The sequence below is a fragment of the Acinonyx jubatus genome, chromosome C1 (genome assembly GCF_027475565.1).
Source record: "Acinonyx jubatus isolate Ajub_Pintada_27869175 chromosome C1, VMU_Ajub_asm_v1.0, whole genome shotgun sequence".
Taxonomy (NCBI): Eukaryota; Metazoa; Chordata; class Mammalia; order Carnivora; family Felidae; genus Acinonyx; species Acinonyx jubatus.
The window spans coordinates 87,220,760-87,238,708 of NC_069381.1; the positions used below are offsets into that span (position 1 = coordinate 87,220,760).

Consider the following 17,949-nt stretch of genomic DNA (forward strand, 5'->3'; position numbering starts at 1 on the left):
GTGTGATATATTCCGAGAATAGTTACATTTTGTAAAAAGCTTTTTAGAATTATTTAACTCTTTAAATTATGTGAATGTATAGCTTGGATTAAAATAAAGTAAAATCCTCACTTGACCCTTAACTTTTCCATTCACCGACCCTTCCTCTGCTCCCTTCCATGATAATATCCCTTAAAATAGGTTTTTGTAAGCACTCTTACCTCACCTCCCTGCCACCCCCCCAAACACATTCTTTTCTCAAACCACTCCGATAAGTTTTTAGTACCTACCACTGTACTGAATTGGCTCTTGTCACAGTCAATAATGACCTACATTTTGCCAGAGCCAGTGTTTCACTGCAATTATCTTATTTGACTTCTCAGTAGCATTTGACACAATTGACCACTGACTTTATTCTTAAAACACTTCTTCTAAGTCCACAGTGACATAACATTTAACTGTTGTTGTCATTGTTGTTGTTAATTTTTTTCGGTCTCTCTGCTTCCCTAATGGCTCCTTTATGACTTTTCCTCCTTTTACAGATTTTTAGGGCTGAAGGACTCCCACTTTGGGACATTGGTCCCAGTCTTTTCTTTTTCTAGTTTTTCTTCCAAGATGATCTTTCCAGTCCTATGACTTAAATGTCAGTATATTCTAAGGACACTAATGTTTATATTTCTAGACCAGGCCTCTCCTAAGCTCAAGGCTTTTAAGTTCCACTGATCATTCAACATTTCTACTCTCGGTTTAGTGGACGCATATTAACTAACAAAGTCAAAACAGAACAAAAAATTCTCATCTTTTCTCAATCTGTTCTTGCTCAAATTCACTCTTTCCAAACTTTCCCTATCCCAAGTATTGGCATAGTTATCTACTCTATTGGTCAGACCAAAATATGAGTCATATTCCTCATATTTCACACTGATTCCTACTGGATAGCCTGTTACCTCTCTTCTGCCAAAATATATTCCAAATCCAAACATTTCTCATTATTTCCACTTCTCACTGCATTTCCATAATGCTCTTGTCTGGGATTCTGAAATAGCCTCTTAACTAGAATCCTTTACTTCATTCTTGCTTAAAAACCATTTTCCCTCTACATACAAACCAGAAGTATCTTTCTAAAATGTAAATAAGATCATGCCTTTTCATGCATAGAAGCTTCCAGTGGATTTCCATTGAGATCAAACTTACCTTCACTTACCTAGTTTATGTATTTCTCTATAATTTGGCCCCTACCTGACTCTCCAAACTCATTCTTACTTTTTATTTACTATTCTAATTTCATATTGACTGTCTTAATTTGTTTGGGATGCTATTATTACAGAATACCATAGACTGGATGGCTGCTCTACCCAGTCTCAGAAATTTATTTCTCACACTTCTGGAGGTTGAGAAGTCCAAGTTCAAGGTGCTGGCAGATTTGGTGTCTAATAAGGAGCCACTTTCTTGTTCATAGATGGCTGTCTTCTCACTGTGTCCTTACAGGGCAGAAGAGGCAAGGAAGCTCCCTGATATCTCTTTAGTAAGAGCACTAACCCCTTCTTGAAGGCTCTGTCCTCATGACTAATCACCTCTCAAAGGCTCCACCTTCAAAGACTATCACATTGGGGATCAGAGTTAAACACATGAATGGGAGGGGCAGGGGGACACAACCATTCAGTCTATGGCATTGCTTTTTTTCTACCTTTCAAATATTCAAGCTGATTCCCATTACTATGCCAAGGCTGTTGATTCTGCTTTGAAACTTTTTCCAGCAGATGTTTACATGGCTTTCTGTCTCTTTATTCAAGTCTCAAATGATGCTTCCTCAGAGAAGAGTTCCATGACCACTCAAGCCAGAACAAATCTCTTTCTCTCCTCCCTGCCCACAGTATGTTCTCTGTATTATTTTCCTCCTAGAAACAAAGAATTTGATTTCTTATATATGTTTTTCAATATAGTTTTCATATGTGCCTTATATTTTTAAGAACATTTTCTCCTCCCATCAAGATATAAAGTTGCTCCTTCCATATCTTAGTGTCTAAAACAGTATCTGGCACCACTAGATGCTTCTTTTAAAAAAACGTTATTTAGTGAATAAGCGAATTTGTTGTTTTAATTCTACTACATGAAGGGAGAATTCAAAAGTCCTTAAGATGGCTTGAAAAAGTGTATAACTCTCCCAATGCATCTGCTTTTAGTCCCTCTTAAATATCCTGAACTCACAATTCCAAACAACTTGTAGGCTATCGAGGTAGCATACTGACTATTCATAGCTCTTTACATCTTACATGGTTTTATTCCCTTTACCTAGGATTCTTGCCCCTTCACTCCATGAAGAATTCCAGTCTGCATCCACAAAAGGTATTTCCTCCTTCCTTACCCTACCACTAGATTTAGCCTTCCTCTGTTGGCACTTTTAGCATGCTTTGCATATTCCTAGTATCCAACATTTGTTACATTATTTTGTCACTTGTTGCTTCATTTGCTTCATGAAATCTTGAAGGACTGTGAAATCTTGGAGGATGGGGATTTTTATCTTGTTTATATTTGTATATCTAGTACTTGTAACTGAGAGAGAATCAATCTTCTTGCACAGAATCTATACCAACATGGAAACATAATTCAATATGTTTTTTGAGTTACTAAATGGAAATTATATTTCTATAATGCTAGTGAACAACTCAGATTTTACTGAAGATTAAGTGGGAAAGTAGAGGTTACATAATATTAGTATGTATCAATTTTTCTCCAAAAATCTTCACTAGCCATCTCTTCCCAGAGTATCTTCTTAGTTAACCTTTCTTAACCTTTTCCCTAATCTCTCTCCAAACCTTCCTGTCTCCAACCTTCTATGCTATTGATATCTCTTTTTTTTATAATAATGAACAATTTAGCTGTAACTTTTCTTCTTTACTACTATATCCTAATATTCACTATGCCACCTCAGCATCTTTTAAATCTATGTGTTTTAAATAAAGAGCAGATTACCCTTACTACAAGGATTTTCTTTTTTAAAAATATTTTCCCTCCACTTCTAATAGATAATAAAAGTGCTTGTTTAAAGTATGAATGATTGGGGCACCTGGGTGGCTCAATGGGTCAAGCAGCTCACTCTTCATTTTGGCTCAGATCATGATCTCAGGGTCTTGAGATGAAGCCCCGCATCAGGCTCTGTGCTGGGTGTGGATCCTGCTTATGATTCTCTCTCTCTCCTTCTCCCTCTACCCCTCCCCGCCTATTCATGTGCATGCATGTACTCTCTATCTCAAAAAATAATATAATAAAATAAATAAAGCACGAGTGATTATATATTCATTTTCATGTTGTCCTTATTGGATTCTTCAGCTCTCAAGCTTCCTTGATCTTCTAGTGTTAATGGCTGCTGCCAACTAGAAGCATCCTTGGTGAATATTTGTGTTTGTTGGGATATAGTATACATTGAATGAAAAAATATAACAGTGGCCTAAATGAGACAGAAACATCTTTCCCTCTCAGATAATTAAATGCAAATAGAGACTAAAGGCTGCTTTGACAGGTATGCTTCATGAAGTTTTCTAGGGATTTAGCATTTACTATAATGTTGCTTTGCAATAGAAAATAGCCTTTATCTTATATGATCCCAAATGTATCATCATCACACTCACATTCCAGGCAATGGAATGGAAAGAATGGAACAAGAAATGCATATCCCTTCCCTTATATAGTAAAGTACAGTTTCTCACATTACTTTTGCAAACATCTCATTGGTCAGGATGTAATCATCACTCTACATTTAGCTGGAAGAGAGGCTGGGAGATATAGACTTTATTCTAGTCAGCCATTGGTCTAGTTACTGTATACTTAAAAATGATTACAATAGTACATGTTATCTGCATTTTGCCAAAGTAGAAAAATTGAATTAGGAAAAGTCTTTGCTTAAGGCCATGTCACAGAGATTTTACCTGTGTTTTCTTCTAGCAATTGTACAGTTTTAGGTTTTATATTTAAGTCTATGATACATTTTAAGTTAATTTTTTTCATATGATGACATATATAGAGCAATTTTTTGGTTTATGGCTATCTAATTGTTCTAGCATCATTTGCTGAAATGCTTATATTGTTTTTATGTATAGATTTTATTTTAACTTTTTGGTTCAATTAAACATATCAATCTCTAAAAAATCATTCTCAGGGCCCCTGAGGGGCTTAGTTGGTTGAGCGTCCAACTCTTAATCTTGGCTCAGGTTTGTGAGACTGAGCCCCACATCTGGCTCTGCACTAACAGTGTGGAGCCTGCTTGGGATTCTCTCTCTCTCTCAAAATAAATAAATAAACTTAAAAAATTATCACTCTCTATTAAAATATATGTATGAAAATATTTTTCTATATGGTCATATTTTAAAAAATCTGTACAAGTATGGTCACTTTTATGGTATTTCACGTTAAAAAGTGTAGAGTATTATATGCCTGCATGCTGATAGTTGTTACCTCTAGATTGTGAGGTTGTAAGATGATTTTTATTTTCTTCTTTTTGCTTATATTAACATATTTGCTTTCTAAAAAAAAGGGCAGAGTTAAATTGAGAAATAACAAATTTTAGTAAAATATTAAAAGTATGTTTTGACTATCTGTGTCAATTCATAGTCATCTGTGACTATTCATAGAATAAAATTAAAAAATGAGAAAAAAAATAAATATTGGGGATTCATGTACTATAATAGAGAAGGGAAGATTGGACACTTGCTGGGGACAACTGGTATTTTTTTGCCACACTCTCCTGCTTCTTCAAAATATATCCATTCTGATAGAGAAATGGTAAAAAACTGTGAACAATTTATAGAAGGTATAAAAATAGCCCTCAGACATATAAAGAGATGTTCAACTTTATTCATAATAGGAGACATTAAAATTTAAACAAATGAGATGACATGAGTGAAGATAGTGAAGTAGGTATCTCAAAAGTCATATGCTTCCACAGAAACACACAAAGGAAATATGAGTGAAAATGGTAAGAATCAATATTAATAGAACTCTAGAAAAATAGGCAAAGGTCTACAGCAACTAAGAACATACCAAATCAAGAAAGAAGCAACCCAAAAAACAGTAGGACAGCTTTAGTCATGCACACTTCTCCATGCACCACTTAGTCCCTCTTTAGCTCCACTGTGGTTTGAAAGATGACAGCTCATGTTTCCAACATGGAACCCTGATTCCTGAGTCCAGAAGGAGCATACCAGACCCTGTTCTCAAAGAAATTGTGTCTGTCTGTCTGACCTGAGAGTTGCCTGAAGAACTGCTGCAAGATGCTGGTCTTTGTTTTTCCTCAGCAGAACGTCCTCATGACAGAAAAGTGGCTACACGGATGACATTTCTCAAAAACACTGAAAAGAAAATTAACCTGCTTCCATCTGGAGCAAAAAAGGAAAGCTGTAAAGATACATGTATATGTATGTATGTTTTGAGAATTACGGAATTGAAAGTTTCTGTGTAAATGGAGGGATTTAGAAAGCCATGCACATACCCACAGCAGAAATCATGCTCAAAAAAATCCTTGAGAAGACCTTAAGCTTTCGTCTCTGCCTGATCTTTGATAAGGAATATAATCTTTACAAAAGTAGTACAGAGAAGTCACTAAACAAACAGCTGTAACCCATTAAATGAACAGAAACAAATCATGAGGAGGAGATATGATTTCTAGAGTTATTACATTATAATATTTCAAAATGTTCAGTTTTCATCAAAAAAAATTATGAAGCATGCAAAGAAATAAGAAAGTATGATTCAATCACAGGAGAATTTAACAGAAACTGTCCGTGAGGGAGCAGAGACACTGAAATTACTAGATAAAGTCAAAGAGCTAAAGGAACCATGCCCAAAGAATTAAAGGGAACCCTGAGAAAGATGCCTTAACAAATAGAGAATATCAATAAGGAGACAGAAATTATAAAACAGAAAGAAACAGAAATTCTAGAGCTAACAAGTCCAATAACTGAAACCAGAAAGTCACTTGAGGATGTTTTTCAATGGCATATTTGAGCAGACAGAATAGAGTCAGCAAACTTAAAGGCTGAAATTATACATTCAAAGAAGCAGAAAGAAAAAAGGATGAAGAAAAATTAGCAGAGCTTAAGAGGTCTGTGAAACACTGCCAAATGTACCAACATGTACATAATGCAAGTCCCAGGAAGAGAGAAAAGAGAGAAAAAGAGGAAGAAAGAATATTTGAAAAAATAATGGCCTAAAACTAACCATTTTTGATAGAGGACATGAATCTAAAGACCTTTCCAAGAAGGATAAACACAAGGAGATCCACACCAAGACAATCAAACTGTTGAAAGACTAAAGCAAAGAGAGAATCTTGGAAGCAGCTAGAGAAAAACAATTTATTAGATACAAGGAATCCTCAATAAGATTGATAAACAATCAACAGAAACCATAGAAATCAGAAAGCAATGGAATAAAATATTTAAAGTAGTGAAAGAAGAAAATGTCAACCAAAAATTACATATCTGGCAAACTATTCTTATTCTTCCAAAATAAAGGAGAAATCAAGACATTCCCAGACAAACAAAAGCTGGTAGACTTGCATACAGGACATACTAACGGAAGTACTTCAGGTTGAAATAAAAGCATACTGGAGAATCACATAAAGTCTATGAAGACTTTATGTGATTAAAAAACACTGTATAGGTAACTACATAGGTAAATACAAAGTCAGTATTACTGTGTTTTTGGTCTGTAACCCTTACCTCTTTCCCTGTATGATCTAAAAGACAAACCCTTAAAACATTAATTAAAAATCTATGTTAATGGGCAACATTGTATACAGATGTAATTTGTGACAACAGTATAAAGAGGGAGGGACAGAGCTGTATAGGAGCAAAGATTTTGTATACTATTGAAGTTGAGGTGTTATTAGTACCTTATTGTACCAATAAATCGTTATAAGAGGTTAATTGTGATCCCCAGGGAAACCACTAAGAAAATAATTTAAAGAAATACAGAAAACGAAATGAGAACAGAATAAAAATTGGACACTGTAAAGAACCAAATAATTGCAAATAAGGCAGTAATGAAGGACACAAGGAACAACAAAGACATACACAAAGCAAGGAGCAAAATGACAGAAATTCTTCCTTATCAGCAATTACGTTTAAATGGATTAAATTTTCCAATTCAAAGGCAGAAATTGGCAAAATAGATTCTTTAAAAAAATTATCCACTTATATGCTGTCTACTAGAGATTCACTTGAAAGAGGTTAAATGGCATCTGTTTTACAACAAAGAGGGGGCACCTGGATGTCTCAGTCGGTTAAGCATCTGACTTTGGCTCAGGCCATGATCTGTGGTTCATGAGTTTGAGCCCTGCATTGGGCTCTGTGCTGACAGCTCAGAGCCCAGAACCTGCTTCAGATCTGTGTCTCCCTCTCTCTCAGCCCCTCCCCTGCTTGCACTCTCTCTGTCTCTGTCTCTGTCTCTGTCTCTGTCAAAAATAAAAATAAAAATAAAACATTTAAAAATGTACAATAAAGAGATTTAAGAGACACCATGAAACAAAAATCAATGTAAGACATTTGTTTAGATTTCAATTCCAAGAAAGCAACTGTATAAATATATTTTAAAATAACTGAAAGAAATTTGATTATGATATTACAGGATACTATGGAATATCATCTCTTTTATTGGTCATGATAACTAGAGCTTTGGGAATTCATAATGAAGCTATTGGGGGGAAATTACAAGATATTTATGGATTGATTTAAAATACTTTGTAAGAAAGAACATAATGAAGATGGAGAAGGTAAATATGACAAAATCCTGATAATTCTCCTTTATGAGTAATGGGTATATGGGGTCATTTTACTATGATTTTTACTTTGTAATATGTTTTAAATTTTTAATAATAAAAATTAATTTAAAACACCCAGAGTTTGATTATTTCTGACCATTTCTAAATCATCATTGTCTCTTACTAGGATTATTGCTACAGCCTATAATATTGTGCTCCTGTATCTACTAGTGTATACTTAAGTACACAATGGGCAAAGTAATCCTTTGCAACAGAAGTAAAAATGGGTCCACTATTTGCTTATAATTGTGCCCTGACCCCCCTTGTCCCTTAGAGTAAAAGTCAAAATTCTTGCAGTATCCCAAAAGCCCTTCTTTGACCTTGCTCCGCACCAAGTCTCTGACCCCACTTACACTGCACTTCCCTCACTTGGCTCCAGTCACACTAGTCTTCCTCCAAAGATGCTCCCACCTTAGGACCTCTGCTTTAGCTGCTTCTTCTTCCTGGCATCCACATAGCTAACTTCCTCACCTCCTTCAAGGTTTTGTTCAAATGGCACTTTCTTAATGAGGTTCTCTGTAACCTTCCTTATCCTGTCACAACTAAAACTATAACCTACCCCTTCCCACCTCAAACACTCTCTGCTTATTCATTCTTCTCTATTTTTCTTCATAGCATTTATTACTTTTTAATATACATTTTTTCTAATTTATTTCAGTTTATAATTATCTGTCTCTGCTGAAAGGTAAGCTCTATCAGGGCAGGGAGATTTGTCTATTTGTTTGCTAGTTTGTTTAGTGCCCAATCTCAAGTACCTAAAATAGTACTTGAAGCATCACACGCAATCAGTAAATGTTTCTTGATAGTAAAGGAATGAATTTTCAAACTAGTGGCAAAACTGGGGCACCTGGGTGGCTCAGTTGGTTAAGTGTTTGACTCTTAGTTTTGGCTCAGGTCACGATCTCATGGTTTATAAGATTGAGCCCCACCTCTGGCTCTGAGCTGATAGCTCTGAGCCTGCTTGGGATTCTCTCTCCCTCCTTCTCTGCCCCTCCCCCATTAGTGCTCTCTCTCTCAAAATAAATAAACTTTAAAATAATAATAATAATGTTAGTAAACTAGCAGTAAAATTACATTTGAAAGCATTAACTATGAGAGTGTCTAAATAATCTACACTACAATAAAAATTAAGTGAACATTGATTTCAATAAAATACAGAATTATGAGTTCGTTGTTAGTTTACAAAGTCTTGATTGGTTTGTCTACCATCTAGACCAATTTGGTACCCTCCAGCTAAAAGAGCACATGCATTCTAATTACTGTTGTGTTTTGGTTTAGTTTTGAGTGAAACAATGAAAAGCAGAACTTTTGCATTTATTGAAACATGTCACTTTTTCTTTTGTATATGTTCAAGGGATGGTAATTAACAAAGAAAGTAAATTTTTGAGAGTTAATTATTGTGATATGTGCTCCAGGATATATCAGAAATTATAAATTGTTATTAGAATTGGTAAAAATCACCTTTTATACCTCATCTCTTCCAAAAGAAAAAAAAAACTAGATGGATAAAAGTTTATTTGAAAGCTGTGTTCAATCCTCATATCTTCTCAGTGTGATACCACACCTCTTTCTTGTTAAGAAGAATCCACCTGCAGTCAGTAATAAATGAAAGAAAAAAGAAGAGTGATCTTTGAAATTGGAAATAAAATTCAAAGAGTGGAAAAGGAGAAATATGTACTGTGCACACCCATTTGCATAACAAATTAAAAACCATTACATAAGTAAAAAGCTGGCAGGCAATTTCCCTTCATTTCTTTGACAAGTTGTGATATTGTTGAGGAGAGTGAGAAAGAAGAGGACCAAAATGATGTTTATTTGTTTTGATTACCAAATAATTCAGTAAATTATAAAATAATAAAATGGAAAATTCAGGAAAATATAGACACTTGATATTAGCAAGCACTTTGACTCTCTGCTGCAATATCTTTATGAAGAAAATAGAGAAACGTGGGTGAAATACAAGTACACAATTGAGTACATACATTTTAACTGGTTAGATAAATATGCCTAAACATTGTTGATTAATGTATTAATGAAAGCTTTAATTACACAAAAGACTCTGATTTTTGATGTATTAACTCAGAAGAATAATAATGCCTGACAGTGTATAGCATTTGATAGTTCACAGAGCTTTCAGGTAAAATATCTCATTTTATCCTAATCATAGCCTTATGCTGAAGGCTGGGACAATGTAATTATCTTTATTTAACTAGATATGGAAAATGATTTTTAAAAGGGTAAGAACATATGGGAATGCTTACACTTATTAATATTTCAAATGACAACAAACCTAAAAGGAATAACTAACATGTTGATTAAAATAATACAGGTTCAAAAACATCCCCAGAGTATAGATGCATAGGACAAATCTAACAAAAGAAAATTAAATTAAAATAACTACAAATGTATGTAATAAACTGAAGTTTTCTCTTTTGAACATTATCTCAGTCTATAATTATATATTTATTGCTGTGATTATTTGACTGTCTGATTCTTTTTTAAGACTCTATGGCCATTGTGATCAAACTGTGCTCAGCAATCCATCTCCAGCACCTGGGGTAGTACTTGGCACTAGTAGTTATGTGTCAAAAAACTAAACAAATTCAGCACAAAGGTTATAAAAAACATCAAATATAAATTTCACAACTCAAGAGACCTATCTTGAGAACTTTATATTAGAAAATAAAATAGAGTGTTAGTTGACAGAACAACGAAAACATTAAAGAAAAAATCTATTGTAGCCTTAGCCTATGCTACTGTGAATAATTTTAAGTTCATTCATATAATCATGGTAATGGCCAAGTAGATTGTGTGCAGAAAAGCATATTGGAAATTACTGGAAAAAAAAAACTCTAGACATACCCGAACATGTCTTATGGTAAAAAAATTTTTGTTAAACATTTGCAGGAAGGTAATGTGTAAGAAACAGATTTATAATGGATAGTTCCAATGTGAAACTAATGTCAATGAATGGATGTCCTATAGAAGCAGGTTTGTTTTCTATGAAAGTAAAAATTTTATAAGACATAAAAATAGAACTCAACACTATAGGGAACAGTCTTGTGAAATAAGGGAATCTGTATTACTGGAAGTACATAAGCAGATTGGAATAAACTTGCCAAAGTCATGACAGAGAACATTTACTTCCTTGGTGAAAATTTATTAGATTCCATTTCATTATAACATATCCTTAGTTAATTTGGTTATAATGTTCTTGAGTATAAAATTAGTACCTTGGGGCACCTGGTTAAGTGGTTAAGCATCTGACTTTGGTGTAGGTCATGATCTCACAGTCTGTGAGTTTGAGCCCCATGTCAGGCTCTATGCTGATAGCTGGGAGCCTGAAGCCTGCTTTGGATTCTGTGTGTCTCTCTCTCTGCCCCTCCCCTACTCACAATCTGTCTCCTTCTCTCTCAAAAATAAATAAACATTAAAAAAAAATTAATTAGTACCTTGCACTGAAGAAAACATGAACTATACATATTTTTGACATTTTACCTGATTTTTAGCACAATGCATTATATTTAAACTCTAGCCTTTATAACAAATAAGATATGATTTAGTTTTTGTTATTATTGTAAACTTTAAAAATATTCAAGTTGTACACAAAAAAAGGAATTATATCAGCTATTTATTAAGTTAATTAAAAAAATTGTTTAGAATGTGTACGCATGATATTGTGTAAGGCTAATACTGGATAAAATAGGTTTCAGATGAAAGCAAAGAAAACTTTCTCATTCTCCAAGAGGATCTTCTTCCCTACTTTTAGAAATTTGTAAAAGGAATTTTGTGATTCTAAGAGCTAAGGTTATGTCTGTTAGATTTGAGCATTTGGATGCCTGAAGTGGGTCAGTGACTCAATACCAATAATGCTAGCTTTTGCTTTGCTCTTCAGAGTCACACTTTGCAAGTCCATCCATTGAGAAATTCTTTCTAAAGTATATCTAAAAGGCTAAATGTTTGCTGCTATGCTGAGTGCACTAATTTCCATTACCTTCTAGTGGCTTCCTGTTGGTAATCACCTGTGCACAACTACCAGTAGAAGAGCAGCACTGTGTTTATATATAGATAAAATAGGCTATATATACATGCTTTTCCATTTTTCTCTACAAAAAAAAGTGGGTTTTTGTTTTTTTTTTTTTTTTACTCCTGGTGTTCAATGCATTTGGAACATGTGCTGTTCTATAAATTTAAAGCAAGGTTAAAAAGAAAATTAAACAAGATTCATCTGGCAGCACTACAAGTTAGTATCATATACCTGGCACATAGTTTCCAAAGCAAAGTGACTCTATAAGAAAGAACTGCTTGATAAACAGGAGAACTAAAAAAAGATGAGCAGGTGACAGTGTATTGAAAATTAGATGAAAGCCTTCAATGTGATATTGCAGGAAGAAATGGAGAAGTAATGAGATGAGACAGAGCAAAGGGAAAAAAGACAGAATAAAGGGGGTGGTGGGGGGGAATCCTGTGTGAGGTCGATAACAGTGCCAAATAGCTTCCCAAGAAGTTTCCACTACTAATCAAATCTCAAAGTAGCGTAGGAAATCAGACTGAGAATATAAAGTGGTGGCAAAAATTTATTTTAATGACCAAAGAACAAGATGATAAAATAAAGAAACACAAACTCAGAGCTAGGTGACTTTGAACATGATAGTTTTGTTAATGTTTTTCTCATTAACAAATAATAATAATTGTAATATTTTTAATTTATGAAATTTTTTTATAAATTCTTGAAAACCAGAGCCAATAAAAAAATAATATGATCTAATCTTTGTAGGTATATTGGAAAACTAAGACTTATAGTTGAACCTCTGATGAGACTGCAGCCCCTACTAATACTTAGATTGCAGCTTGTTAGGGGGCCTGAGCAGAGGGCCCATTTGAGCTATGCCCAGACTCCTGCCTGTGGTAACTGTAAAATAATAAATGTGTGTTTTCTTAAAGCTTTCAAGTCTGCGGTAATTTGTTACACAGCTGTGGGAATCTAGTACAGGCATTCATGCTTAAATTAGAAAATGCTACTTAAAATTAGAGAGATATTTATCTAATACAGTATTGAATTGAAATGAATGATGTCAGAAAACTGTCTGCTTGCTCTCATATCTGCTCACCTGTAATTAACTTTAAAATCTAAGCTCTTTCCCAGGGTACATCTTTCATTTCCATCTCTACTTAAGTTGGGGCTGAAGCCTCTCCTCTCCACATATTAAAGCCTTGCTTTAACTTTGGGAAAAATTCAGTAAAATGACTGAGTCCATTTTTACGTTAAAAATGTATAGAAGTTGTTTATAAGAGTAATAATCAGAAAGTAATTTAGTAGAATCTCAAGTTTTTTCTTTGTTCTAAGTATTACCTAAATCTGCTTTAAAAATGTTCTGTCAATAAAGTCCATATATGAAAAACCCACAGCTAATTTTACACTCAATTGTGAAAAACTGAAATATTTTCCTCTAAGATCAAGAACAAGGTAAGGATAACCACTTTTGACACTTCCTTTCAATGTGGTACTAGAAGTCCTAGCCGGATCAATTAGGCAAGAGAAAGAAATAGGGGGCATCAAAGTTGGAAAGGAAGAAATAAAATTGTCCCTATCTGCAGATGACACAATCTTATGCATAGAAAACCTAAAGACTGTATAACAAATTGTAAGAACTAGTAAACTAATTCAGTAAAGTTGCAGGATACAAAATTAACACACAAAAATCAGCTGTATTTCTACATATAATCTGATTTCAAATCAATGATCTGAAAATGAAAGTAGGAAAACTATATCATTTATAAAGCACCAAAAAATAATAAAATACTATAGAATAAACTAAAGAGGTGAAAGACTTATACAGTGAAAACTAAAACACTGATGAAAGAAATTGAAGACAAATGCAAATAGAAAGACATCCTGTATTCGTGGATTATAAGACTTATTATTGTTAAACATGTCCATAATAATGCAATCCCTACCAAAACCTCAATGGAATATTTTGTTTTTACTGAAATAGAAAAAACAATTCCAGGGGAGCCTGGGTGGCTCAGTCAGTTGAGCGTCCAGCTTCAGCTCTGGTCATGATCTCATAGTCTGTGAGTTGGAGCCCTGCATCAGGTTCTGTGCTGACAGCTCAGAGCCTGGAGCCAGCTTCGGTTTCTGTGTCTCCCTCTCTTTCTGCCTCTCCCGCACTTGCTCCCTCTCTCTCTCAAAATGAATAAACATTAAAAAAAATTTTTTAAAGAAAAAACAATTCTAAAATTCATATGGAAGCACAGGGGTGTCTGGGTAGCTTAATCCGATAAGCTTCCTACTCTCAACCTCAGCTCAAGTCATGGTCTCATGTTTCATGAGATTGAGCTCCACATTGGGATTTGCGTTGTCAGCACAGAGCCTTCTTGGAATTCTCTCTCTCTCCCTCTCTCTCTGCCCCTCCCCTGCTCATGTTCTCTCTCTCTCTCTCTCTCTCTGTCTCAAAATTAAAAAATAAAATAAAATAAAATAAAATTCATATGGAAGCACAAAAGACTTTTAATAGCAAAAATATTTTGAACAAGGAGAACAAAGCTTGAGGCATCACACTTCTTAGTTTCAAACTATATCAAAAAGCTACACTAACAAGTAGTATGGTGCTTGCATAGAGAGAGACATATAAACCAGTGGAATAGAAATCAATCCATGAGTGTAAGATCAACTGATCTTGACAAGAGTGCCAAAATACACAGTAGGTAAATGATAGTATTTTCAGCAAAAATAGTACTGGGAAAATTGGATATTCACATGCAAAAGTATGATATTTGACCCTTATCTTACACTCTACAGAAAAATTAACTCAAAATTGCTTAAAGATTTAAATGTAAAATTTGAAGCTGTCAAATTCCTAGAAGAAAACACAGGCAAAAATTTCATGACTTTGGTCTTTACAATGACTTCATAAATATGACACCATAAGCACAAACAACAAATCAAAAATAGAACAGTGAGACTACGTCAAACTAAAACGCTTCTGCACAGTCCTCACTGAGCTGATAATAAGCTGAATGAGAGGTGCTCCATTGATTCTAGGTTTCTTAATTGTTTTAGACAAGGTCAGAGAAATATTATACAGCGCCTTGATAAAGAAAGCTGCTGTCAGTCCCATACAAGGGACCTCCTATGCTGAATTAGAATTAGATCAGTCTGTCATTCTTTTCCCAACTTGATCCTAAGGAATATTTTTTTGGCAGGGAGGGAATATACAGAAATCTCAGTACCTTTCTCATTAAAAACATAGAAACAAACTACCACCACCACCAACAAAAACAACAAGAAACAAAAACAAAAACAAATGAACAAAAAACACTCCTGCACAGCAAAGGAAACAATCAACAAAGTGGAAAGGCAACCTACAGCCCTAATTTTTGCTTACTGCTCCTGCTGCTGCTGCTGCAGACAATACTGTATCCAATCCTCAGGACAATTTATTGCAATGCAGGATCAAAAAGTTCCCAGAAATTAGTCACCCCAAATTTTGAGAAACTCAAATCCTAATTTAAAAAGCCATGTTTGTTATCCTCTTTGAGTCCACCTTTCTACTAGAAGCTACCTGAGTTGAATTTTTAGTCTGTTCAAACTGGAGAGAAACAGCATGGACTGTTCTGGGCAAGGCTATCCTGATAGTCATCTTTTGTTATCCCTGTCCTACAACATCAATACCAGAGAAACAGGAAATAGCGGTTTCTGAGGAAATGCATTCTACATTGGGCCTAATAGAGTACAAACAAAAATTTCAAACTGAGCCTAATATACTTTTAATATCCCAAGTGTTGTATAGTCTTAGGAAGTATATGAAATAATGCAGTTTCCATTCACATAGAAAAATCTTTTCACTTGGACCGCAATTGTGTTTACTTATCTGCAAAAGTAAGTTTTTTGTTTGTTTTCCTCCCTGTGTGGGATTTCAACAGGAAGTTGTCCCAGCAGTGGTTAACTGTGGAGAGGGTAGGGCTAAGAGCTGGCCTACCACATGCAAGGCTGGGTTCCATATCCTGGATCTGGCAAGACCCTGATAGACCCACAGGTTCATTTCTCCAGTTTGGTGAGGACCCAGGAACAGGCCTGGCTGGTCAGCTTTAGTGTCCCATGACCACACAAACCAAGGTCTGCAAGCCACTCTTCAGAAGCAAAAGAAATACAAAATCCAATTGAACTGAGTGGGAGCTGTAGACCTCTATGAGTAGATGTAGATAAATCCAGGGACATGGATAAAACATAGCTAATTTGTAAACATGGTAGATTTGGAAGGTTAACCCTCTAAATTTGAGGAATAATATAATACTTCCTTAGTAGGAGAGGAAGACAAATAATTTTTCAATCCCAGAAAGATTTAAAATTGAATATAGAACTACTTAAGAGATTAAAATTCATAGCATTAATATTCTTTAAAAGAATGGGTGCATATTTACTATTGGTGCCATTAATGTTGAAGATATTTGGACAACTTGTATAACAGGAGTCAACTATGTGACTCCATTTTTAAATTCCTGTAATTCCAAATTAAGACACTTAATTATGCAACCATTTTAGGCTTATACTTTTTGTTGTTGACATCTAACTAGTTATTAAATAACATTTAATGTAATTCCAGTTTTATTTTATAAATCTGACTTAATAGCTTTATGAAAAGTATTTAGCAGTTGGGAAATTGTAGTCATAAATTGAAAAATATAAGAAAATAAACTTTAACAATGTAAAATTGTGGTTTAAAATGTTTAAATTTTTATAGTCACCTGGGTGGCTGGGTCAGTTGAGCATCTGGCTCCTGGTTTCAGCTCAGGTCATGATCTTACTTCATGAGTTTGAGCCCCACATCGGGCTCCATGCTGACAGTGCTGAGCCTGCTTGGGATTCTCTGTCTCCCTCTCTCTGCCCCTCCCCCACTCATGCTATCTGTGTCTCTCTCAAAACAAATAAATAAACTTTTAAAAAGAAAAAATAATGTTTAAATATTTATAACTATGCTTATAAATGGGACTATAAATTACTGAAAGTTCCTTAAAATAATTTGAGAATCTGTGAGACCTGTAATAGAATAAGATAAGTAAACTGAGCTTAAAGTGAACTTTAAGCTTAAAAGCTTAATAATGAGCCAAGTTTTAATAATTGTAAATTTAGTTGATTTTTTAAACATTAAAGTAAGCCTCTGAATACCCATTTTTATAAATAAAAACCAACTTGAGGGTAAAAAGCAATAAAACAAAAATCCCACAACCCCCCTTTTAATATTAAGAATAAAGTACATAGCCATCTGGAATAGAGTGAGGATATGGATGTCACTTTTCAACACTTAAGAGTTTTGAGCATGTGGTCAGAGTCCTCATATTTCTCCTTGTCCAGAGTCCTCATATTTCTCCTTGTCCAGACCAATATTAGGAATCAAAATGTGGCAAGAAATATTACTGGAATAGGTAAAGATGTTCCATGGAGATCAGATATCATAGAGTTTGATTTTGAATTTGAATGTGTACATCAAAGCCTTTAATCATTTGAGTTACCTGGTTAATATTAGCTTTTTACTTCTGTTCAAATCAATTCTCCAAAGCAACTATCTGTTTACATGTGCTTTTGCATATTAAACAAACAAAATTAATTTGAAATAACTTTGAAAAAAAATGGTTAATTTACTTGAACAATTAGTCAACCTAAATTTTGTTACTTTTCAACAATTGGAAATTTCTCTGTCATTTTATAATATTTTTAGTGGATTTAGTCTCCCTGGGGGTTTGGTGGTACATTTTTAGTAGCATCCGGGTGATGATCTTTTATGTAGTACAGTTCTAACTGATTTTCATTCATTTTAAAAATATTTTTATGTATTTTTAATTTTTCTTACAATGAGCATAATAGGAGGAAAAGATTATTAGAGCAGAATGTGAATTTTAAAATATGCTTCCCTCCCTGGGGCACCTGGGTGGCTCAGTCAGTTGAGCGTCGGACTTCAGCTCAGGTCATGATTTTGTGGTTCGTGGGTTTGAGCCCTATGTTGGCTCTGTGCTGACAGTTCAGAGCCTGGAGCCTGCTTCAAATTCCATGTCTCGCTCCCCGCCCCTCCCCTCCACCCCGCTCATGTTCTGTCTCTCTCTGTCTCAAAAATAAATATAAACATTAAAAAAAAATTAAATATGCTCTCCCACCTAGA

At 34.5% G+C, this 17,949-nt stretch overlaps 1 long non-coding RNA gene across 3 annotated transcripts in view; it reads left to right on the top strand.

The window, feature by feature from the left end:
• LOC113599223 (uncharacterized) overlaps positions 1-17,949 on the top strand; it is a 165,379-nt gene that overhangs the window by 73,523 nt on the left and 73,907 nt on the right. For 2 of the 3 annotated variants that reach the window (XR_008295098.1, XR_008295099.1), the window contains exon 3: positions 2,276-2,325. This is a non-coding gene — a long non-coding RNA (uncharacterized LOC113599223). Of the gene's footprint in view, positions 1-2,275; positions 7,426-17,949 lie in introns of those variants that run through there. The other variant, XR_008295097.1, reaches the window with a different exon arrangement.